This window comes from Callospermophilus lateralis, chromosome 12 (genome assembly GCF_048772815.1).
Source record: "Callospermophilus lateralis isolate mCalLat2 chromosome 12, mCalLat2.hap1, whole genome shotgun sequence".
In the NCBI taxonomy this organism is placed as follows: Eukaryota; Metazoa; Chordata; class Mammalia; order Rodentia; family Sciuridae; genus Callospermophilus; species Callospermophilus lateralis.
In genome coordinates, this window is record NC_135316.1 from 17,753,145 (window position 1) to 17,778,538 (window position 25,394).

The following is a 25,394-nucleotide window of genomic DNA, read 5'->3' on the forward strand; positions in this document are numbered from 1 at the left end:
ACTCTTCTGTATATCCATCTGGTCTTGGGCTTTTCTTAGTTGGTAGTCTTTTGATGGTTTATTCTATTTCCTCAATTGATATTGGTCTGTTTAGGTTTTCTATATCCTCCTGACTCAATCTGGACAGATCATATGACTTAAGAAATGTATCTATGCTTTCACTATTTTCTATTTTATTGGAGTATAAGAATTCAAAAAAATGTATGATTATCTTCTGTATTTCTGAAGTGTCTCTTTTGATATTGCCTTTTTCATCCCGTATGCTAGTAATTTGAGTTATCTCTCTTCTTCTCTTTATTAGCATGGCTAAGGGTCTGTCGATTTTATTTATTTTTTCAAAGAACCAACTTTTAGTTTTGTCAATTTTTTCAATTGGTTCTTTTGTTTCGATTTCTTTAATTTCAGCTCTGATTTCAATTATTTCTTGCCTTCTACTTCTTTTGCTGTTGTTTTGCTCTTCTTTTTCTAGGATTTTGAGATGAATTATAAGATCATTTTTTTGTTTTTTTTTAAAGGAATGAACTCCAAGCAATGAATTTTCCTCTTAGAACTGCTTACATTGTGTCCCATAGATTCCAATATGTTGTGTCTGTGTTTTCATTTATCTCTAAGAATTTTTTTAATTTCCTTTTTGATGTCTTCTATAACCCATTGATCATTCAGTTACCTATTGTTCATTCTCCAAGTGATGAATGATTTTTCCTTTCTTCTTTTATCGTTGATTTTTAGTTTCATTCCATTATGATCAGATAAGATGCATGGTATTATCTCTACTCCTTTATATTGTCTAAGAGTTGCCCTGTGACATAATATATGATCTATTTTTTGAGAAGGATCCATGTGGTTCTGAGAAAAAAGTGTAACTGCTTGATGTTGGGTGGTATAATCTATATATGTCAATTAAGTCTAGGTTATTAATTGTGTTATTGAGCTCTAGAGTTTCCTTATTCAACTTTTGTTTCCAAGATCTGTCCAGTGGTGAGAGAGGTGTGTTGAAGTCTCCCATGATTATTGTATGTTGGTCTATTAGACTCTTGAAATTGAAAAGAGTTTTTTTGATGAACATAGCTGCACCATTGTTTGGGGCATATATATTTATGATTGTTATGTCTTGTTGGTGTATCGTTCCCTTGAGCAGTATGTAGTGTCCCTCTTTATCCCTTTTGATTAACTTTGGCTTGAAATCTGTTTTATTTGATATGAGAATGAACACTCCTGCTTGTTTCCGAAGTCCATATGAGTGATATGATTTTTCCAACCTTTCACCATCAATCAATGTATGTCTTTTCCTATCAAATGAGTCTCCTTTAGGCAGCATATTGTTGGTTCTTCTTTTGTGATCCATTCTACTAGCCTGTGTCTTTTAATTGGTGAGTTTAAGCCATTAACATTTAGGGTTATTATTGAGATATGTGTTGTTCTTACAGCCATATTTGTTTATTTATATTACTAAATATGGTTCGTTTTCCTCATTGATTATTTTCCCCCCTTTACTGTCCTACCTCCTACTGTTGGTTTTCATTGATATTTTCCATTTCCTCTTCCTGTGATGTTTTTCTGAGGATGTTTAGAAGACATGGTTTTCTAGCTGCAAATTCTTTTAATTTTTTTTTATCGTGGAATTTTTTAATTTCATCTTCCATCCTGAAGATTTATTTTGCTGGATACCTGCTTCTTGATTGGAATTTCTTTTCAGTGTTTGAAATATGTTGTTCCAGGATCTCCTAGCTTTCAGAGTCTGTGTTGAATGATCAGCTGTTATCCTGATTGGTTTTCCCCTTAAGTGTATTCTACTTCCTTTCTCTTGTAGCTTTTAAAATTCTCTTATTATTCTATATCTTGGGCATCTTCATTATAATGTGTCTAGGTGTGGATCTCTTATGATTTTGCACATTTGGTGTTCTGTTGGCTTCTAGGATTTAGGATTTTGTCTCATTCTTCAAGTCTGGGAAGTTTTTTCATATTATTTCATTGAATAGATTGCTCCTTCCTTTGGTTTGGACCTCTATACCTTCCTGTATCCCAATGACTCTTAAGTTTGGTGTTTTTATGTTATCCCATATTTCTTGGATGTTCTGCTCATGAATTCTTAACAGTCTTGCTGAGCTGTCTATGTTCTTTACGAGTTGAAATACTTTGACTTTATTGTCTGATGTTCTATCTTCTAATTATTCTACTCTGCTGGTAGTATTCTCAATTGAGTTTTTAAGTTGGCTTATTGCTTCCTGCATTTCTAGGATTTCTGTTTGTTTTTTTTTTTAACCTCTATCTCCCTGTATAGTTGATCTTTTGCTACTTGGATTTTTTATGTAATTCATTGTCGAAGTGATCATTCATTGTCTGATTTTGCTGTCTAATGTCTTCCTTGAGACTCCAGAACATCTGAAGCATGTATATCCTGAATTCTATATCTGACATTCCATCTGCTGCAGCTATTACCTCTCCTAAAGTTGAGTTGACCTGCATTGCTTGTGGTTTTTTCTTTCCTTGTCTTTTCATACTGCTCACGTTACTTTCTACTTGGTGAAACTTTTGGGTTTTTAAAAATTTCCCCCTATATATTTATATTGCTCTTGTATAGTGGAAAAGTCTCCATTGCAGGGGTGGTCGGCGGCTGTGCTGCCTCTCCAATTGGGGTTATCTGTCTACCATGCTGACCGGCCACTGGGCCTGTTGTGCCGGTCGGTCGCAGATCTGCCTACCTTGCAGCCGTGGGTGGCAGCTCTGCACTCCCCTCCTCCAATTGGTGAGACGTATTTACCACACCCTCGAACGCCTGGGCTTCTTCTGCCAGTCTGTTGCAAGTCTGCCTACCTTTCAGTCATGGTCTGCGGCTCTTCTCTGCACTTACTAAAATTGGGGTGACGTGTCTACCACACCAGCGGGTCACTCTGCCTGTCCTGGGCACGTGTGGCAGCTCTGCTCTTCCCCTAATCCAATTGGGGTGATTTGACTACCACGCCGGTGGGCCTCTGAGCCTATTCCAGACGTGGGCGGAAGCTCTGCTCTGCCCCTATTCCAATTGGGATGACATGTCTACCATGCCGGCAGGCGGTTGGCCCTATTCCCTCAGTCAGTCGCAGGTCTGCCTACCTTGCGGGCACGGGTGGCGGCTCTGCTCTGCCCCTACTCCAAATGGGGTGACATGTCTGCCGTGCCAGCAGGCCGCTGGGCCTGTTCTGCAGGTTGGTCTCAGGTCTGCCTAAATTGCGGGGGTGGGTGGCAGCTCTGCTCTGCCCCTACTCCAATTGGGGTGTTATGACTACCATGGCGGCAAGTCTCAGGGCTTGTTCCGGGAGCAGGCAGTGGCTCTGCTCGGACCCTACTCCAATTAGGGTAACGCATCTACCATGCCGCCAGGCCGCTGGGCCTGATCTGCCAGTCGTTTGCAGGTCTGCCTACCTTGCAAGCACGGGTGGTGAAGCTGCTCTGCCTCTCCTCCAATTGATGTGACGTGGTTACCATGCCTGCGGACCACTGGGCCTCTTCTGCAGGTCGGTCGCAGGTCTGCCTACCTTGCGGGCTCGGGAGGCAGATCTGCTCTGCCCCTACTCCAATTGGGGTGACGTGACTACCATGCCAGTGGGTCGTTGGGCTTATTCCAGATGCGGGCGGTGGCTCTGATCGGGCCCTACTCTAATTGGGGTGATGTGACTACAACGCCTGCGGTTTGCTTGTCCTGTTCCGGGCACAGGCGGCAGTTCTGCTCTGCCCTTAGTCCAATTGGGGTGATGTGACTACCACGCCGGTGGGTCGCTGGGCCTGTTCCGGGCACAGGCAGTGGCTTTGCTCTGCCCTTCTGGCCTGATGACAAAGTGAGAGAGACTCGGGTGTTTGTGACTCACTTTCTTTACCAGGAGACCAATTGTTTCTGTTGCCACTGGTATCAATGAAGTTACCTCCCCCGCTGCTTTCTGACATCAGATCTCTGCCATGTTGGTATCCCATGTGAATGGCAGCATTTCATTCCCTTTGCCGGGTTACCAAAGCAACGGGTGAGTCCTGACCGGCCCTCACAAGCCCTGTCTCAATCCTGTTACCACTGCTTATGAAGGCTCGGTTGATATTTAACTCCACAGTATTCAGCAGGACCCAGACTGAGAAGCAGTTTCCGCAGGTTCTTTAGCCCTGGGCCAGAGCAGTTCCGGGACCCGGAAATCAGCCGCTCCGGGTTAGGTGTATGTTCTGATAGGAGCAGGCTCGAAGAAGTAATTTCCTTGGGTTCTTTAGCACTGAGCCTTAGTAATTTGTCTGCAAGATGCAGGTGAATGGAAGCCAGAAATTACCTATTCTATATCTGAATGAGCTGCGATCAGTCGAAAACAGGGATGGTGATGTCAGCTCACCAAGATGGTGGCCGCTGGCTTTCTTTGTGGTCTGACCGGTGTGCAGAACTGAATTGGACAGCTTCTTTCCCCTGTCTCAAACCCAGAATTCAGCACTGAGCACAGTGACTGCACAGCTGGCAGGAGCCTGCAAAATCCACAGCACTGTATATTTGCGTTGCTATCTCGTCGTTTCCCAGCGGGCACCGCAGACTCTAGCTGCGGGGCAATTTGCTGAATTAGCAGCGTGACCCTCCGTGCAGAAAAATCCCTCGCATTTGAGCCCCCGTAGCTGGTCCTCGTGTGATAGAAATCCTTCCTCTAGGTTCTGGAGGACCCCAATTTTGCAGGAAATTCCTGACAAGATAGCTTTTAACCATTCTAACTCGTCATTCTTCCACAAAGTGATGCAGTACACAGGGGTGATGAACTCCCTTCACCGCCATCATATGATCCCCTGAAGTTAGTTTTCTGTACTAGGAAACAAATAGGTATTTCAGGTGGATGAATATTTCTGAGAATGATCTTGTGAAAATTGGATTATAAATCCACATACATGAATATGAATGAATTTATTGAGTGTATAATAAGACACATATATTTCATATTTTGAAAATCAGGAGAGTGAATATATATATACACACACACACACACACACACATTAAAATTAGCATTATGTATGCCAATCAAATTCACCATGAAATAAATATCATCCACAAATCCAAAAATATTCCTTTTACTGAACATGGAATTATTTTGTTCAAGTAGGAAGCTCACCCATAGGTTGAATTTTCAGTTCCAACAGAGTTTAGGAGGAGTGATCTCTTCTAAAATTTGTATCTGACAAATCAGGTACCTCACAAATATGTACGTGTGATACCATGTAGGAATCTATATGTACATATAAAAACACATGTGCTGAATAGGCTACAGAGAAAGGGAGACAGGAATTCACATTTTTGTTAACTTTAAAAACACATTGAGAACCATTTCAATTAAAAAATGACTAAATTAATAACACCAACACTTTATCATGCAAAAGGCAAGTCCAAATATACATCATGCCTCCTCTGAACTGCTTGTATTTCTATTCTGTTTCGGTTATTTTTCTCCATTATATTAGGATTAGTAGTCAGAGATTAGTAGGGTATGGGTTATTATTAGGGATTAAGTATTTTGAATGGAAAATAGGAAAATGAATTCAATGTATATGCAAATATGTGCTACACAAAAATCTTCCAACTCTCATCCACAACAATGCCTTGACATTACTTCGTGCAAAGTAAGACACAATTAAAGGAGAAGAGTTAGAAAATCTGTGAATACATATCTGGAATGGAAAATGCTCAGAAGTTCACAACCTTGGAGATGATAGAGGAGTTTCCAAAAGTAAGGGACAGTGTAAACACTCCACAAACATGGAGCTCTGCTGGCCAAAAGACTTTGGGAAACTGCCTCTGCACTTGAAATATATGTTGTTTTCAGGGGATTTTGCTTCGTTTCTAGTAAGACCATCAAAGATGGGTCTGCATCTATGTGACCTGGATGACATGGTTTCTTATTTCCCAATGAACATGAGGCAGCAGTGTGGAAATTTCTCTTTGTAGGTAAACTGTGGCCACTGGGGGCTAAGTGTCTCCTCGTGTCAAATGTAAAGCCATTTGGTACTAATCCACTTTTCGTGGTGTTTCTTTATGCTGCACTGAGAGTTTGGTATTTGCTTCATGAAATACAAGGATTTCCACAGGAACAAAGTGCTGGAGGGAGTTCTGTCACTTGTGGTGGGTCAAGGTCTGCAGGAGAATGCACCAACCAGGCTTCTAACCCACAGAGCTTGCACCATTCACCATAGCAACCTGATTCTGAACATTGCCCTGAAACCTCTCCGTATAACAAGATGCTTTTAAATACAAGGATCTGCTGGATGCAAAATGTTTGTCACAAGTCATTTGAAAGCCAATGGCAGATAAACAAGGCTTCACCACAGATGTTTTATCTCACACCTGCCCACCACTGCTGTAGGCCAACTACTCAGCAGGCTCCAACTTACTGGCATCTCTCTTCTACACCATTTTCATGAAACCAAGTAAGTCAAGGCACTGTCTGAAATACTCATGATCAGCAACAGGAATCCAATGTTTCTCCAGTGCCACCTAGTCATGGGAATTTCAAAAATTTCATGGTATTTATCTAGCCATTTTTCAAGGATGAAGTTGGAGGCACTGTGCGTTTCAAATCATTCAGGAACCATTAAATGGAGAGGAAGCTCATTTCAGTGAATGATCTGGAGAATTATCACAGGCAAGGCTTCCCAAAGAGTGGCCAAAAGGTCACATGAGACCAGGCCAAATGAGGTCTACAATGTGAGGTCCATGTGTGTTTTGACTCTCAACTATGGTTGCCAAGTCTTTCAGAATAAAATCATGTGATATCCTGGCTGAGATTCCCTGTGCTCTGTGGAAAGCCACCCTGGGCCTAGATCTCAGTTTCCAAGGGTGACTCTCATGCGTGGCCTCCTAAAATCCCAACACAATTCAGGGCAATACTTCGCTGAGGTCAGTTCCGGAACTCAGTCTCTAAGGGGAATCACACCAGAGTTCAAGCCCAGTTGGAATCAGAAATCTCTTCCAACCGCCACACAAATGACCACAATTAAAAACAAAACACTCCCACATGGCCCTCATCTTCTTCCATATAGACACTAATAATAACCTCTGACTGGAGGTTTCCATGAGGGGCACAGTCCAACACAGTGTCTAAAATAAGCACCCTTGCACCTCATTTTTCACAACTCAGGGTTGCCTGGAAACCCTTTCTTTTAACCGGGAATGATCAAATACCCTGTCATTATACTGCTCCACTTCTTCAATTTGAAGACTACTGACTATGGGATTTAGATTCTTTATGTGAACTGGAGTCATGATTAATCCCAAGCACCTATGGGCTAGCCTTTGCGGGGTTTTGAAGAACTCATTTGATGCAAAGGATCCCTATTCTCACTTGATGGAGGTCAGGAACCTTAAAGAGGATGTCGAGAAACTTCATCCACAATGAATGCTTTTTGGAAATTTTGGATTTGGGTGCACACATGGAATCTTTCATCAGGTGCTGAGAATCTAAGCCACAGTCTCACACAGGGCCAAAAAGCTGATTCATACACATCCCTTTCCAAAGCAATTAAGCAAAGAGCCACAGGTGATGCCCATTTATTTCCATTTGAAACCTGCTTTCTTCAGGCTTCACAAGGGGTGGCCTGAGGCAAAGACCTTCCTGACATTCAGGGCAGTAGAGGAATAGGTAAGCAAATGGCCCAAACACTGTTTCTCCACTGAGAATTTCCTGGTCACACTGATATCTGAGTATTCGGAGATGCTAGAAATTCCCATCAGCTATCCAGTACATGGCCATGTCACAGAGCTTGGAGGTGGTACATTATTTGGACACAAAATCATGAGCCTATTCTGGAGAGTGGCCATAACTCAGGAAGAAAACAGGAACTTAGGAAGATAGTAGGTGTTGCCCATTGATAAGGGAAGTCACAGTCCATTCATCAATTGGGCTTGATGAATGATGGGAAGCTTTCTACTAGACAGGACACATCTATTGATGCATTCTCATTTCTAATGTCTACAACCATGGACACAGTGGGATACACAGACAGAGAAACAATCCCCTTGTCATACTACTTACTAGAAACAATTCATTTCAAACCAAACAAACCGCCTTTACTACCTATTCTCAAAACATCAGACAAAACCAAAAACCCACACCCACACCCACAAAGTCACCTCCTTCCCCCAAAAAGGTCTGTGACTATCCCGAGTGTCCTCTGACCGGTGGGCCATACTGTGTTCCCCCGAAATAGCCTGTCCTGTCTCAGATCTGGTCTCCTTGGTCAATATTGTTAAGTTGTCAGGAGCCAATGGTGAGCCACTTACCTGCTTTCTCAAGAAAGGCCACTCTTCAGAGCTTTCCTGGCATTTGGCCATCCTCACATCAGCAGGTACCAAGAAAGACTTACTCTGTCTTTGGTAAATCCAAACATTTGAGAGCACTAGGACTGGGTCTGCGACAGGATTTCGGTGCCTTGCCTCCTGGATCCCAAGTTCAGAGAGTTCCATCACCAAGGATGTGAGGTGAGGTCACTTCCTTCAGAAACTGAATGAGGTCACTGCCTTGGCAACCACGTTGTCCTAAGAGTTGCTTCCAAGGGTCCCATGAAATGGAGGCTGCCCCTACTTCCTGTGACACTTTCACATGTTAGAATGGTATATAAACCATAGGCACCCAGGAACAGCTCTCCACACAGGCCTGGTTTGGTCCTTCTTCTCTACATTAAGAAGAGAGTGGCTGATTCAGACACATCCCTTCATTCTGACCAGGTTTTTTGCAATGGAAGATGACTTTTGCTCTCTAAGTTCTTTCATAGCTGCCTACAACTTCTCCAGGTATCTTTTCTGCATGGAACTTTGATGTTCTCAGCAGTTGGAATATCCCTTACATGCCTGTATTGTAAGACCAACTCTGTCCCTGCTCTTCTGTAAAGTTAGATTGAGGTAACAGTGTATGTTTAGTGTTAATAACAGGTTCGATGTGGTTTAGGAATCATTCTGCTGCATGAATAATGGTATTGGGAACCTGTGATATTTACAAGATTATATAGGTGAAATATAAGTATGAAAACACAAATCTAGGTAAGATTTGAAGCCCAGAGGGCATTGGGCCCTTGATTGCAATACTTAGCTTTGATTTATTTTGTACACAGATTTCTCAGATAAATCGATATACAATTGCATAGGACCGTGTACCTTGGATGATTGATTGTCAAAGAGAACTTCCAGTCAAAAAGTGACAGTCGATAGGATTAGGAAGATATTTGGTAGGTTTAGAAAGGAGAGTGAGTATAGGATTTGGACCAAAATTTCTTTAGCTGTAGGGTTTCAGGTAGAGTGAATGTAAATGTCAGCACATGTGAAGAGTCAGTCACAATGATGAACTCTGGAAAATATGTAGGAAAGCACCTATCTATAGAGACATTAGGAATTCTGGCAAATTATAGTCGGTAGTGAAAGGTTAATAAAATTAGTACTTGTCATTTCCTGTTTTTCTGTATGCTTAACAAAACACTGTTGAAATCTTGAGAACTGTTTGCTAATCTTATTCCCAGAATGTGCTGTCCCCAACTGACAAACTGCAGAATGTACTCCCTCAACCGGTTGCACGCAAACCGCTCACTCGCCCGGACCCATCAATAAACTTCCCCCCCTGCCCTCTCCAAGGAAACTATATAAGCTCTGCTTAAGCTGTTCTCAGGGCTCTCTGCTCTATTCAAGTGAGCTCTGAGCCCCAGCATGCTGGAAATCCAATAAATCCTTTGCTTTGGCATCAGACAGTCTCTTGGTGGTCTCTTTCCCTTATTGTCACTGGACCTTTACATATGGAGGTTCCACCGAGATCCAGCAGCGGCAGACGAGAGACCCCAACAGACTCCTCTCGGGGTAAGAAAGGCGCCTCTTTCTGGTTTCAGGTTTCAGGTCAGGGCTTGGCAAAATGGATGTCGATGAAGAGCGTGCGCTCTCTTTGAAGTTTTCTGACAGTCATGTCACAGAGCCACAGGCCACGTCCCTGGGGGATGCCACAGAGGACTTGGGAAATCGAGGAACAATAGTCTCCACGACTCAGTGATATTTTGTTTCAGATTCGGTATTGCCAGCCCATCGGGTATTTCCTACTACTCAGTCCTGGTCTCAGTGTTAGACGTCCATATCCTTTCTTTATTGTCTTCTCTTGTCTGTGTCATGTGTTGTTGCTTTTACTGTTTGTGTATCTATCATTATGGGACAGAACACTTGAATGCCTCTGTCCCTGACCCTGCACCAAAGTTCGCTTAAGGGCTCAGAATCTTTCTTTTTCCGTAAAACGATGGACATGGCAGACTCTCTGTTCCTCAGAATGGCTCACCATTGGATTTGGATTGCCCCTGGAAGGATCTTTCTACTTCCCACTAATTTAAAAAGTCAGAGATATTGTCTTTCAGCCAGGGCCACATAGATACCTGTGAAGATGGCCACTGCCTATCAACCTGGGCACGAGGGGAATCAACATCGATATCAAGAAAGAGACTTTGTCTACATAAGAAGACATCAGGTGTCATCCCTGAAACCCCGCTGGAAAGGACCATAGCAGGTGCTCTTTATTACACCTACAGAAGTAAAGGTAGACAGAATCACTTCCTGGATCCATACCTCTCATCTCAAGCCTGCACCCTGTCCAGACTCTGGCTGGAAACTGGAAAAGCCTGGTAACCATTTCAAATTGTGTATTCGCCGTGTGGATAAGGCTATAGACTCTCCCCGTGACCACCAGTAGTCCTAACCCTCATCATCCCATTCAGCAGCAATGGCTGATCACAAATACTACTGGACAAGAAGTATTGTGTATCTCACATAAAGCCCATTTAGGGACCTGGTGGCCATCTCTCCACCCAGACATTTGTCAGCTGGTTATAGGTCTTTCCTATTGGGATATCCCTGATGAAGAGGATCCCACTAAAATTCCATTAAATCCCTTCCATACCATAGATAATGGAAACAAATGTTATGGATGTAGGGACATGCGAGCCAGATGCAGGTGGGCTAGCCTAGATTACTATGTTTGCCCGGCGGGCTATCAAAGCCACAAACAGTCATGACTCTGTGGGGGGAAAGCCGACTTCTTCTGTAAGTCATGGGGATGTGAGCATACAGGGACTGCCTGATTGAACCCAAACTCCTCATCAAATTCTGTACACAGAATTAGCTATATTACCAATTAGACAACAAAAACCAATGGCCCCCAGAGGGGTCTCTAGATCCTCAAATTCTGCCTGACCTTTTTAACTTCTAAAAGTGCTGAAAAGGGTGAAAGGAGATTCCCCTACGTGTAGGCCTTTTCCCTCCTTTGCTCACATCCTGAACAATGCTTCTCCAATCGATCCTCTCCCGCAGCCTTCTGCTCCAGACTCTCTGCTGTTATTCCCACATCAGCAACCTGATTTCTCCCCTCCAATTACTAGACCAAAGGCCGAACATCTGCCGGTTCTCAGACCATTGCCCCCTTGCTGAGGGACCAGGTATTGAGCTACTCCACAATTCCCTCACTCTCTTCTCCTGTCAGTGCCTGCACGGGGTCCCACCAGGTCCTCTTACCAGCTAACCCAAAGCTCAAACCAGCTGAGGGGAGCCCTCAGACCCCTATCCAAGATGTAATGAAAATGGCCTTTAAAGTTGCTTTGTCATCACTGAAAACAGGTTACTAAGAATTTAAAGTCCCTCACAGGCTTTTTGGGATACTAACTCCCATCTTCCCCTCTGCTCTACCTGTTCTACTGCTCAAGATTTGTTGCTAGGAAAATCCCAAACCCCTTTCCCATTATTGTTTTACATCTCTCCCACCGCATTCTCAGATACACGGAGCTGCTCACAGCAACACGTTCCCCGTCTTCCCCCTCTGTACCAGGCCCACAGAAAATTCTTAACTGACCTTTTCCAGAAATCTTCACCATGGCTGACTTTAGCACTTTCAGCAAAAGAGTCCCTATAAATGAGTTCAATGTAGGTAAACTTCCTCTTTTCATGTTGCCCTGTTCTACTAGGCAACTGTCTAAAAAAAATCAGCACTACTAAGCTAGACACCCCCTTACTAGTTTTTCACAAAATATGTGAAGAAGGCCACTGGCCTCGAGCTGGGGCTTCACAGAGATGGCTACAATTGTAAGATAAAGAAGATACTAACTGGACTTCATGGTAACAGATGGCAGTGGGAAACAATAAAGGGAATAAAAAGCTCTTCCTCACCCAGGTGTTCTTGAAAAGTTAACTTGCCCAGAACAGAGGAAAGAAACAGAAAAAAACCTGCTTTTTGTAAACTTCTGCAGGCTGTGAACTTCTGAGCCCCTTCACTTACATGTTGGATACAAAATTCTGAAACTACCTAAACTTGGGTATCAGGGGATTAATTGATTACAACAGAAGTAATGCCCCCTAAATCCGGTTGCAACCAAATAGGACTGATTCCCTGTCTTTGGTACTATCTTAGGTGCCTTGTTTTGTTTGTCCCTACAACAGCATAATTCTATATACTTAAACATTGCTTATGTTTTCATGAAATGGTCAACAGATGTGATTAATTGTGTAATGGTGCAGATGTTTCCCAGAGTGCTCTATCATGACGCATGAAGATCAAATATGGGGGCATAAAAACTGGTTCCACTGGGAACATATATCCCTCACTTTAGCCATCCTATTAGGAATACGAGTTGCTGAAGGGGTGGGCACAAGAACCACTGCCTTGGTCCATGGGACAAAACAAATGACCCAAATAGAAACAGCAATAGACCAAAACTTAAAGATATTAGAAACCTCCATCACAGCTTTGCAGGAATCTTTAACCTCTCTCTGTGAAGTTGTTTAACAAAACAGTCGAGGTTTGGACCTCCACTTCATGAGAAAAGAGGGCCTTTGTTTTGCATTGATGGAAGAATATTGTGTGTATGCCGACAATACTGGAGTTCTAAAAAAATCTATGAGTAAATTAAAAAGATGAATTGAATAGCGTCAACGAGAGACAGAGGCCCAAAAAAGGGTGGTTTGGGTCTTGGTTCACACAGTCCCCCTGGTTAACTACGCATTTATCAACCCTGGCCAGTCCAATAATAATCCTCATATTATTGCTAACTAGAAAACCCTGTTTGCACAACCATGTAATTTCTTTTCTCCAAGCACAAATTGGACAAGTTAAACTTATGGTAATACCCCACTAGCAGAAATAGAATGTGACACCCCCCAATGATCACTTTTATGATTAAAAGTAGCCAGAAGAAGACGTGGTGAATTAAAGTTTAATAAAATATGTACTTGTCACTTTCTGTTTTTCTGTACGCTAAACAAAACACTGTTGAAATCTTGAGAAATGTTTGCCAATCTTGTTCCCAGAATGTGCTGTCCCCAACTGCCAAACTATACTCCCTCACCGGGTTGCATGCAAACTGCCCACTCGCCCTGACACATCAATAAACTTCCCTCCCTGCGCTCACAAAAAAAAGTATATAAGCTCTGCTTAAGCTGTTCTCAGGGCTCTCTACTCGATTCAAGTGAGCCCTGAGCCCCAGCATGCTGGACCCCCAATAAACCTTTTGCTATTACATGAGATAGATTCTTGGTGGTCTCTTCTTCCAACGCTCGCCCTACCGTTACTTGGATGATTGAATGTAGAAGAGAACATCCAGTCAAAAAGGGATAGTGGGTAGGATTAGGAATATAGTCTGTAGGTTTAGGAAGAAGAGTGAGAATTGGATTTGTACCAAAAGTTCTTTAGCAATATGGTTTCGGTTAGAGAGTGAATGTAAACGTCAGCACATGTGAAGAATGAGTCACAATGATGAACTGGGGAAAATATGTAGGAAAGCAGATATCAATAGAGACATTAGGAAATCAGGCAAAGTATAAAGTGAGTTATAGGATTAGACATTATCAACAGGGTTGTGTTTCAATATATAATCTTAGGAAGAAACAAATATGTAATTACCAATTAGATTGACATTTGAGAGCATTAGGCAACCTGGACATGGATGTTTTTAGTAATCCAGGTTCACTTTCTATTTAGCCTTTGGTACAATCATAAGTGTGACTTTTGCATTTTGTGTTCAGAATATTACTGTGATAAAATGTATATGTAGATAAGGTGACATGAGTATTTCTTCCACCATTTCTGGGAGCAATATTTTGAAGATGTATAAATTAGTATTGGGGGTACAAAGAGGTGTACACTGTGTCAATGAATATAGAAGTAATGCATGAATTAACAATACTGTGAATAAATAATTTAACTGATTCCACTTTAAATAATGGATTGATAGAATTGATATCTGAAAATATATAAGAAATCTTATATTGATATAGAATCATCCATTAAACAAGTTATACATCTAATGGTAATATTAGGGTTATGGTTCATCATGAATGATGTGAGAGTTTTGCTTCAAAAGTGATTAGGGAAATCGAAAATAATGTGTTTGTAAAGAAATCTCATGAAAAGTCCAGTCAAGAAACATGGAGTAATACATGTGTTCTGAAGCAGGAACTGAAAAAAATGCCAATAAATTTTCGAATTTGTGGATGAAATATATATCCTATGATGTGCATAAATTGAAGAAATTGCAATGTACCAGTGTGAAATAAAAATGAATTTCAAAATACACATCATGTCCCATAGGAATCTATTTGTGTTGATGTTAAACTGGGTAAGTTCCTGTAGAAATACAAGAATTTGTATGCACCATTCACTGAAGATAGTTCTTATTACTAGGAAACAATTATGTATTTAAGGTGTGTGAATATTCCTGAGAATAATCTCGTGAAAAGTTGATTAAAAATACACATACATGAATATGAATTAATTTAGGGAGTGTATAATAAGACAAATATTTTATATTTGGAAAAATCAAGAGAGTATGTATACACACACACACAAACACACACAGAGGCTTTAAAAAGTAAAAATATATATGCCAATCGAAATTCACCATGAAATATATATCATTCACAGATCAGAAATATTTATTTTACTGAATATAGATTTTTGTGTAAAGTTCTTCAACTAGGAAGCTCACCCATTGGTTGAATTTTCAGTTCCAGCAGCGTTTAGGAAGAGTGAACTTTTCTAACAATTTGTATCTGCCAAGTGAGCCACCACACAAGAATGTACATGTGATTCCAGGTAGGATTCTATATGTGCATATAAAATTACATGTGCTGAATAGGCTGCAGAAAAAGGGAGTCAGGTATTCAAACATTTGTTAACTTTAGAAATACATGGAGAACTATTTCAACAGAAAATTGACTAGATTTATAACTCCTACTCTATAAAATGCAAAAGGCAAGTCCAACTATACAACATGCCTCCTCTAAACTGCTTATATTTCTATTCTGTTTCGGTTTTTATTCTCCATAATATTAGGGTTAGTTGTCAGAGTCTAGTAATGTAGTGGTTAGTGTCAGGGATAGAGTATTTCGAATAAAAATTTGGAAAATGAATCCAATGTGTATGTAAATATATGCTACACAAAAATCTTCCCACTCTCATCCAGAAAAATCCCTTGACATTACCTTCGCCCCAAGTAAGACACAATTAGAGGAGAAGAATTAGAAAATCTGTGAATACATATATTCAATGGAAAATGCTCAGGAGTTCACAATCTTGGAGGTGGTAGAGGAGTTTCCAAAATAAGGGACAGGGTAAACACTCCACAAACATGGAGCTCCGCTGGCCTAAAAACTTCTTGAGAAACTGCCTCTGAGTTCGGGCACTTGAAATATATGTTGTTTTCAGGAGCTTTAGCTTCTTTCTAGTGAGACCATCAAAGCTGGGTCTGCATCTATGTGACCTGGAGAACATGGCATCTTATTTTCCAATGAACATGAGGCAGCAGTGCTGGTTTCTCTCTTTGCAGGTAAACTGTGGCCACTGGGGGCTAAGTGTCTCCCCGTGTGGACTGTGAAGCAATTTGGTCATGATCCACTTTTCCTGGTGTTTCTTGCTGCTGCACTGGGAGTTTGGTATTTGCTTCATGAAATACAAAGAGTTCAACTGGGACACAGTGCTGGAAGGAGTTCTGTCACGTGTGGTGGGTCAGTGTCTGCAGGAGAATGCACCAACCAGGCTTCTATCCACATAGCTTTCCCCCTTGACCATAGCAACCTGATTCTGAACATTGCCCTGAGACCTCTGCATATAATAAGATGCCTTTATATAGAAGGGTCTCCTGGCTGCACCATGTCAGTCACAAGGCATTTGGAATCCAATGGTAGATTCTCATGACCGTACCACTGATGTTTTATCACACACCTGCCCACCACTGCTCTAGGACCACTACTCAACAGACTCCAACTTACAGGCATCTGTGTTCTACACCATGTTCAGGAAACCCAGTCAATCAAGGCACTGTCTGGTATACTCATGATCAGCAACAGGACATCCAAAGTTTCTCCAGTGCCACCTGGTCATGGTAATTTTAAAAATTTCATGATATTTATGTAACCATTCTCAAAGATGAAGTTGGAGGCATTGTGGGTTTCAATTGTTCAGAAACCATTAAATGGTGAGGAAGCTCTTTTCAATGAAAGCTCTGGAGAACTCTCACAGGCAAGGCTTCCCAAATAGTTGCCAAAAGGTAACTAGAAGCCAGGCCCAATGAGGTCTACAATGTGAGGTCCATGTGTGTTTTGACTCTCAATTGTGGCTGCCAAGTCTTTCAGAATAAAATCATGTGATTCTCTGACTGAGATTCCCAGTGAACTGTGGAAAGCCACCCTGGGACTAGATCTCAGTTTCCAACGGCGACTCCCATGTATGGCCTCCTAAAATCTTAACACAATTCATGGCAATACTTCTCTGAGGTCAGTTCAAGAACTGAGGGTTTATAGGGAATCACACCAGAATTCAACACAGGTGGAACCAGTCATCTCTCACAATTAAAACCTAAACACTCCCACATGACCCTGATCTTCTTCCATATAGACACTCATCATAACCTCTGGCAGGAGGTTTCCATGAGGGGCGCAGCCCAAGACAGTGTCCAAAATAAGCTGCCTTGCCCCTCATTTGCCTAAAGTCAGGTTGGCCTGGACAGCCTTCCTATGAACCAGGAGTGATCAAATAGGCCTGCCATTAATACTGCTCCGCTTCTAAAATTTGAGGCCTACTGACTGTGGGGTTTAGATTCTTTTAGGGAAATGGAGGCATGAAAAAACACAAGGACTATGGGCAAGCCACGGCAGAGCTTTGAAGAAACCATTTGACCAAAAGGATCCCTAATCTTCCTTGATGGAAGTCAATACCCTAACAGAGGAAGGCAAAAGAGTTCATCCAAAATGACTGCTCTTTTTGCCATTTTGGTTTTGGATGCACATATGGGATTTTTCTTTAGATCCATCAGGTGCTTAGAATCTAAGCCACAGCCTCACACAGGGCCAAGAGGCTGATTCAGACACATCCCTTTCCAAAGCAATTAAGCAAAGAGCCACAAGAGATGCACATTTATTTCCATTTGAAAACTCTTTTGTTCAGGCTTCCAAAAGTGTTGGCCTGAGGCAAACACCTTCCTGACATTCAGGGCAACAGAACAATAAGTAAGCATAAGGCCCAAAGCAGGGTTTCTCCACTGAGATATTCTTGGTCACACTGCTATCTGAGTTTTCTGAGATGCTCGCTATTCCCTTCAGCTATCCAGTACATGGCCATGTCACAGACCTTGGAGGTGGTACATATCTTTGACACAAAACCATGAGCCTATTCTTGAGAGTGAACAGAATTGAGGAAGAAATCAGGAACTTAGGAAGATTGCAGGTGTTGCCCATGGATAAGGCAAGCAGCACTCCATTCATAAATTGGGCAGGACGAATGCTGGGAAGCTTTCTACTAGACAGGACACATCCATTGATGCATTCTCTTTCCTAATGTCTACAACCACTAACACAGTGGGATACACAGACATAGAAACACTCACATTGTCAAAGGACTTAGAAGAATCAGTTCATTCCAAACCAAACAAACCGCCTTTCCTACCTATTCTGAAAAAATGACACAAAACCACAAACCCCATCCAAACCCACAAATTCAACTCATTCCCCCAAGTAGGTCTGTGACTATCCGGAGTGGCCTCTGACTTGTGGGCCATACTGTGTTCCCCCATAATGGCCTGTCCTGCCTCAGATTTTGTCACCTTGGCCAACTCTGTGAAGTTGGCAGGAGCCAGCGTTGAGCCACTACCTGCTTTCTCAGGAAAGGCCCCTCTTCAGAGCACTCCTGGCATTTGGCCATCCTCACAGTAGTAGGTACCAAGAATGACAGACTCTGTCCTTGGTAAATCCAAGAAGTGAGCCCACTGGAACTGTGACTGGGACTGGCTCTGGGTGCCTGGCTTCTTGGATCACAAGTTCAGAGAGTTCCATAACCAAGGAAGTTAGGAAGGTCATTCCTTCAGGAACTGAATGAGGTCACTGCCTGGGCAACCACTTTGTCCTAACAGTTGAGATGGAGGCTGCCCCTCATTCCTGAGACACTTTCACAAGTTAGAAGGGTATACCAACCATTGGCACCTGGGAACAGCTCTCCACACAGGCCTGGTTTGGTCCATCTCCTCTACGTTAAGGAGAGAGAGTCTGATTCAGACTCAACCCTTCATCCTGACCAGGTTGTTTGCCATGAAAGATGACTTTTGCTCTCTCCAGTCCTTCATAGCTGCCTACGTCTTCTCCAGGGATCATTTCTACATTGACATTTGAGGTTTTCAGCAGGTCGAAGATCCCCTACATTCCTGTATTGTAAGAACAAATCTGTCTCTGCTCTTCTGAATTCTTAGATTGATGGAAGAGTGTATGGTTAGGGTTATTAAAATGTTCAATTAAAACCAAAACACTCCCACATGGCCCTCATATTCTTCCATATAGACACTCATCAGTACCTCTGGCTAGAGGATTCCATAAGGGCTGCAGCCCAAGAGAGTGTCCAAAATAAGCTCCCTTGCCCCTCACTTGCCTAATGTCAGGGTTTCCTGGACACCCTTCCTGTGAACCAGAATTGATCAAATAGGCCTGCAATTAATAATGCTCTGTTTCTCCATTTTGAGGCCTACTGACTGTGAGGAATAGATTCGTTATGTGATTTGGAGTCATGTGAAACCCAGGCACCTCGTCTGGTCTTTGAAGAACTCATTTGACCCTAAAAATCCCTATTCTTACATGATGGAGGTCAGGAACCTAATACAGGAAGCAAGAGACTTCATCCACAATTACTGATCTTTTTGCCATTTTGGTTTTGGATGCACACATGGGATCTTTCTTTAGATCAATCAGGTGCTGAAAATCTAAGCCACAGACACACAGAGCCAAGAGGATGATTCAGACACATCCCTTTCTAAAGAAATTAAGCAAAGAGCCACAGGTGATGCTCATTCATTTCCATTTGAAAGCAGTTTTCTTCAGGCTTCACAAACTGGTGGTCTGAGGCAAAGGCCTTCCTGACATTCAGGTCAACAGAACAGTAGGTAAGCAAAAGGCACAAAGCAGCATTTCTCTACTGAGACTTTACTGGTCACACTGATATCTGAGTTTTCTGAGATGCTTCCCATTCCCTTCAGCTATCCAGTACATGGCCATGTCACAGAGCTTGGAGGTGGTACATATCTTGGACAAAAAAACATGAGCCTGTTCTGGAAAGTGGCCAGAATTTAGGAAGAAAACAGGAACTAAGGAAAATAGTAGGTGTTGCCCATCGATAAGGCAAGCCACAGTCCATTCATAAATTGGGCAGGATGTGTGCTGGGATGCTTTCTTCTTGTCTGGACACATGCATTGATGCATTCACTTTTCTAATATCTACAACCACGGACAAAGTGGGATACACAGACATAGAAACACTCACCATGTCAAATGACTTATTAAAAACAGTCCACTCCAAACCAAACAAACTGCCTTTCCTACCTATTCTCAGAACATGAGCCAAAACCACAAACTCACATCCACACCCACAAAGGCACATCCTTTACCCAAGTAGGTCTGTGACTATCAAGAGTGTCCTCAGACTGATGGGCCATACTATGTTCCCCCGAAATGGCCTGTCTGTCTTGGATCTAGTCTCCTTTACCAACTCTGTAAAGTTGTCAGGAGCCATCGGTGAGTCACTACCTGGTTTCTCAGGAAAGGCCCCTCTTCAGAGCTTTCCTGGCATTTAATCATCCACACATCAGTATGTACCAAGAAAGACTGACTCTTTCCTTGGTAAATCTAAACAAGTGAACCCACTGGGAAAGGGACTGGGACTGGCTCTGGGTGCCTGGCTTCCTGGATCCCAAGTTCAGAGAGTTCCATCACCAAGGAAGTGAGGTAGGTCACTTCCTTCAGGAACTGAATGAGGTCACTGTCTTGGCAACCACTTTGTCTTAACATTTGCTTCCAAGGGTTCCATGAGAGAGGCTGCCTCCACTTCCTGTGTCACATTCACAAGTTAGAATGGTATACCAACCATAGGCACCTGGGAACAGTCAGAGTCTAGTAGGGTATGGGTTAGTGTCAGAGATTCAGTATTTCAAATATAAAATAGGAAAATGAATCTAATGTGTATACAAATATATGCTGGACAAAAATCTTCACACTGTCCTCCAGAACAATGCCTTGATATTTTCTTCGCCCCAAGTAAGACACAATTAGTGGAGAAGAGTTTGAAAATCTTTGAATATATATCTGGAAAGGAAAATTTTAAGAAGTTCACAACCTTGGAGGTGTTAGAGGAATTTTCAAAAGTAAAGGACAGGGTAAACATTCCACAAATATGGAGCTTTGGTGGCCTAATGAATTTTTGAGAAACTGTCTCTTAGCTTGGGACCTTGAAATATTTGTTGTTGTCAGAAGATTTAGCTTCCTTTGTAGTGAGACCATCAAAACTGGGTCAGCATCTATGTTACCTGGAGGACATGGTTCCTAATTTTCTATTGAACATGAGGCAGCAGTTCTGAATTCTCTCTTTGTAGGTAAACTGAGGCCACTGGGGTCTAAGTGTCTAACCGTGTGGAGTGAAGCCATTTGGTCTTACTCGAATTTTTCTGGTGTTATTTACTGCTGTACTCTGAGATTGGTATTGGCTTCACGAAGTACAAGGAGATAAACTGGGACACAGTGCTAGAGGAAGTACTCTCAAGTGTGGTGGGTGAGGGTCTGCAGGAGAATGCACCAACCAAGCTTCTATCCCAAAAAGCTTGCACCCATGTCCATAGCAACCTGATTCTGAACATTGCCCTGAAACCTCTCCATATAACAAGATCCCTTTACTTGTAAGGGTCTTCTGGCTGCACCATGTCAGTCACAAGTCATTTGGAAGCCAATGGAAGATCCATGTGGCCCCACGACAGATGTTTTATCATACACCTGCCAACCACTGCTCTAGGCCCACTACTAAGCAGGCTCCAACTTTCTGGAATCTGTGTTCTACAACATTTTCATTAAACCCAGTCAATCAGGGCACTATCTGGTATACTCGTGATCAGCAACAGACATAAAAAGGTTCTCCAGTGCCACCTGTTCATAGGAATTTCAAAAATTTCATGGTATTTATCTAGCCAATTTTTAAGGATGAAGTTGGAGGCACTGTGGGTTTCAATTCATTCAGGAACCATGAAATAGTGAGGAAGCTAATTTCAATGAAAGCTCGGGAGAACTCTCACAGGCAAGGCTTTCCAAAGAGTGGCCAAAAGGTCAAATGAAGCCAAGCCCATTGAGGTCTGCAATTGAGGTCCATGTGTGTTTTGACTCTCAACTATGGCTGCAAAGTTTTTCTGAATAAAGTCATGTGATATCCTGGCTGAGATTCCCAGTGCTCTTTGGAAAGCCATCATGGGCCTAGATCTCAGTCTCCAAGGGCAACTCTCATGTGTGGCCTCCTAAATTCCCAACACAATTCATGCCAATACTTCTCTGAGATCTTTTCCAGAACTCAGTCTCTAAGGGGAATCACACAAGAGTTCAAGCCCTGGTTGACCCAAGAATCTTTTCCAACAGTAACACAGATGACCACAATTAAACCAAAACACTGCAACATGGCCCTCATCTTCTTCCATATAGACAGTCAGAATAACCTCTGGTTTCCATGAGGGGCGCTGCCTAAGACAGTGTCAAAAATAAGCTCCCTTGCCCCTCATTTGCCTAAATTCAGGGTGGCTTGGAAACTTTTCCTGTGAACCAGGAGTGATCAAATAGGCCTGCCATTAATACTGCTCTACTTCTCCAATTTGAGGCCTACTCTCTGTAGGTTATAGATTCTTTATGTGAAGTGGGGTCATGAGAAAACCCAAGCACCTATGGGCTACCCTCTAAGAGCTTTGAAGAACCCATTTGAGTGAATCGAGGAGTTGGATCAAAAGAACTTTATATATAGGGTTTTGGTTAGAGAGTGAATGTAAATGTCAGCATATGTGAAGAGTCAGCAACAGTGATGAACTGGGGAAAATGTGTAGGAAAGAAGATAACAATAGAGACATTAGGAAATCAGGCAAAGTACAAAGTGAGTGATAGAATAAGATATTTTTAACAGGGTTGAGTTTGAATATACAATCTTAGGAAGAAACAAATATGTAGTCACTAATAGGAATGATATTTGAGATCATTAGTGAATCAGGACATGGATGTTGTTAGTAATACATGCTCACTTTCAATATAGGCTTTGGTACAATCATAAGTGTGACACTTGCATTTTGTGTCAGGAATATTACTGTGATGAAATGTATATGTATATCAGGTGACTAGAGTATTTCTTCCACGATTTTTGAAAGCAATATTTTAAAGACTTATAATTAGTATTGGGGATACAAATAGGAATACCCTGGATCTATGAATATAGAGATGATTCCTTCATAGACCAAACTGTGAATAAATTATATAACTGGTTCAAACTTTAAAATATACAAGAAATCTTATATTGATACACATACATTCATTCCAACCAGTTATACATCTAATGATAATATTAGCATTACTGTTTATCATGAAGAGTGTGTGAGTTTTGCTTCATAAAGTGATTATGGAAATCGAAAATAATGTGTTTGAAAGAATCTCACAAAAAAAAAAAACAGTCAAGAAACATGGAGGAATACATGTGTTCTGAAGTAGGAAGTGATTGAAAGTGAATCAAATGCCTATAAATTTGTAAAATTATGGATGAAATGATATATCCTATAATGTCCATAAACTGAAGAAATAGTAATGTACCAGTGTTGAATAAAAATGAACTTCAAAAGACACATCATGTCCCATAGGTGTCTACTTGCATTGATGTTAAACTGGGTGAGTTACTGTAAAAATATTAGGATTTGTAAGCACCATTCACTGAATTTAGTTTTCAGTACTATGAAATAAATATGTATTTCAGGTGGATGAATATTTCTGAGAATAATCTTGTGTAAAGTTGAGTATAAATCCACATAAACACACATGAGTGAATTTAGGGAGTGTATAATAAGACACATATAATTCATATTTTGGAAAATCTTGAGAGTCGATGTCTATATCTGTATAGATAGATAGATGGATAGATAATTACATAGATACACACATACACAGACATTAAAATGTAGCCATATATATGCCATTCGAAATTCATCGTGAAATATATATCATCCACATATCCAAAAATATTCATTTTACTGAATATTCATTTATGCATAATATTGTTCATCTAGGAAATTCACCCATAGATTGAATTTCTAGTTCCATCAGGATTTAGAGGGAGTGATCTCTTCTCACAATTTGTATCTTCCAAAATAAACGAGCTCAGAAGAATGTACGTGTGATACCAGAGAGAATTCTAAATACGCATAAAAAAATACATGTGATGAATAGGCTACAGAGAAAGGGAGACAGAAATTTACATATGTGTTAACTTTAAAAACTAATGGAGAAATATTACAATGAAAATTTGACTAGATTTATAACACATATCCTTGATAAAGCAGAAGGCAAGTCCAAGTATACACCATGCCTCTTATGAAAGGCCTGTATTTCTGTTCTGTTAGGATTCTTTTTCTCCATCATATTAGGATTAGTAGTCAGATTCTAGTACGGTATGGGTTAGTGTCAGGGATTCAGTATTTCAAATGGAAAATAGGAAAATGAATCTAATGTGTTTGCAAATATGTGCTACTCAAAAATCTTCCCACTCTCATCCAGAACAATGCTTTGACATTACCTTCGCCCCAAATAAGACACAATTAGTGGAGAAGAGTTAGAAAATTTGTGAATACATATGTGGAAAGGAAAATGCTCAGGAGTTCACAACCTTGTAGGAGGTAGAACAGTTTCCAAAAGTGAGGGAGAGGGTAAACATTCCACAAACATGGAGCTCTGCTGAACTAATGAGTTTTTTAGAAACTCCCTGTGAGGTTGGGCACTTGAAATATATCTTGCTGTCAGGAGCTTTAGCTTCCTTTGTAGTGAGACCATCAATGCTGTGTCTCCACCTATGTAACCTGGGTGACATGGTTCTTTATTTTCTAGTGAACATGAGGCAGCAGTGCTGAATTCTCTCTTTGTAGGTAAACTTTGGCCACTGTGGTCTAAGTATCTCACCGTGTGGTCTGTAAAGCCATTTGGTCATCCTCCACTTTTGTGGTGTTTCTTACTGCTGCACTGTGAGTTTGCTATTGACTTCATGAAATACAATGAGTTCAACTGGGACACAGGGCTGGAGGGAGTACTCTCACGTGTGGTGGGTGAGGGTCTGCAGGAAAATGCACCAATGTGGCTTCAATCCTTCATAGCTTTTCAACTTGACAATAGCGACCTGATTCTGAACATTGGCAGGAATCCTCTCAATATAAAAAGATGCTTTTACATAGAAGGGTCTGCTGGCTGTACCATGTAAGTCACAAGTCATTTGGAAGCCAATGGCAGATCCCCGTGGCCCCACCACACATGTTTTTTTTTTCCCACACCTACACTCCACTGCTCTAGGCCCACTAGTCTGCAGGCTCCAACTTTCTGGCATCTCTGTTCTACACCATTTTCATGAAACCCAGTCAATCAAGGCACGATCTGGTAAAATCATGATCAGCAACAGGACATCCAAAGGTTCTCCAGTGCCACCTGGTCATGGGAATTTCAAAAAATTCATGGTATTTATCTAGATATTTTCCCATAATGACATTGGAAGAACTGTGGGATTCAATTTATACAGGAACCATTAAATGGTGAGGAATCCCATTTCAATGAAACCTCGGGAGAACTCTCACAGGCAAGGCTTCCCAAAGAGTGGCCAAAAGGTCACATGAAGCCAGGTGCAATGAGGTCTACAATGTCAGGTCCATGTCTGTGTTGACTCTCAACTATGGCTGCCAATCTTTCAGAATAAAATCATGTGATACCCTGGCTGAGATTCCCAGTGCTGTGTGGAAAGCCACGCTGGGCCTAGATCTCAGTTTACAATGGTGAATCTCATGCGTGGCCTCCTAAAATCCCAACACAATTCATGGCAATACTTCTCTGAGGT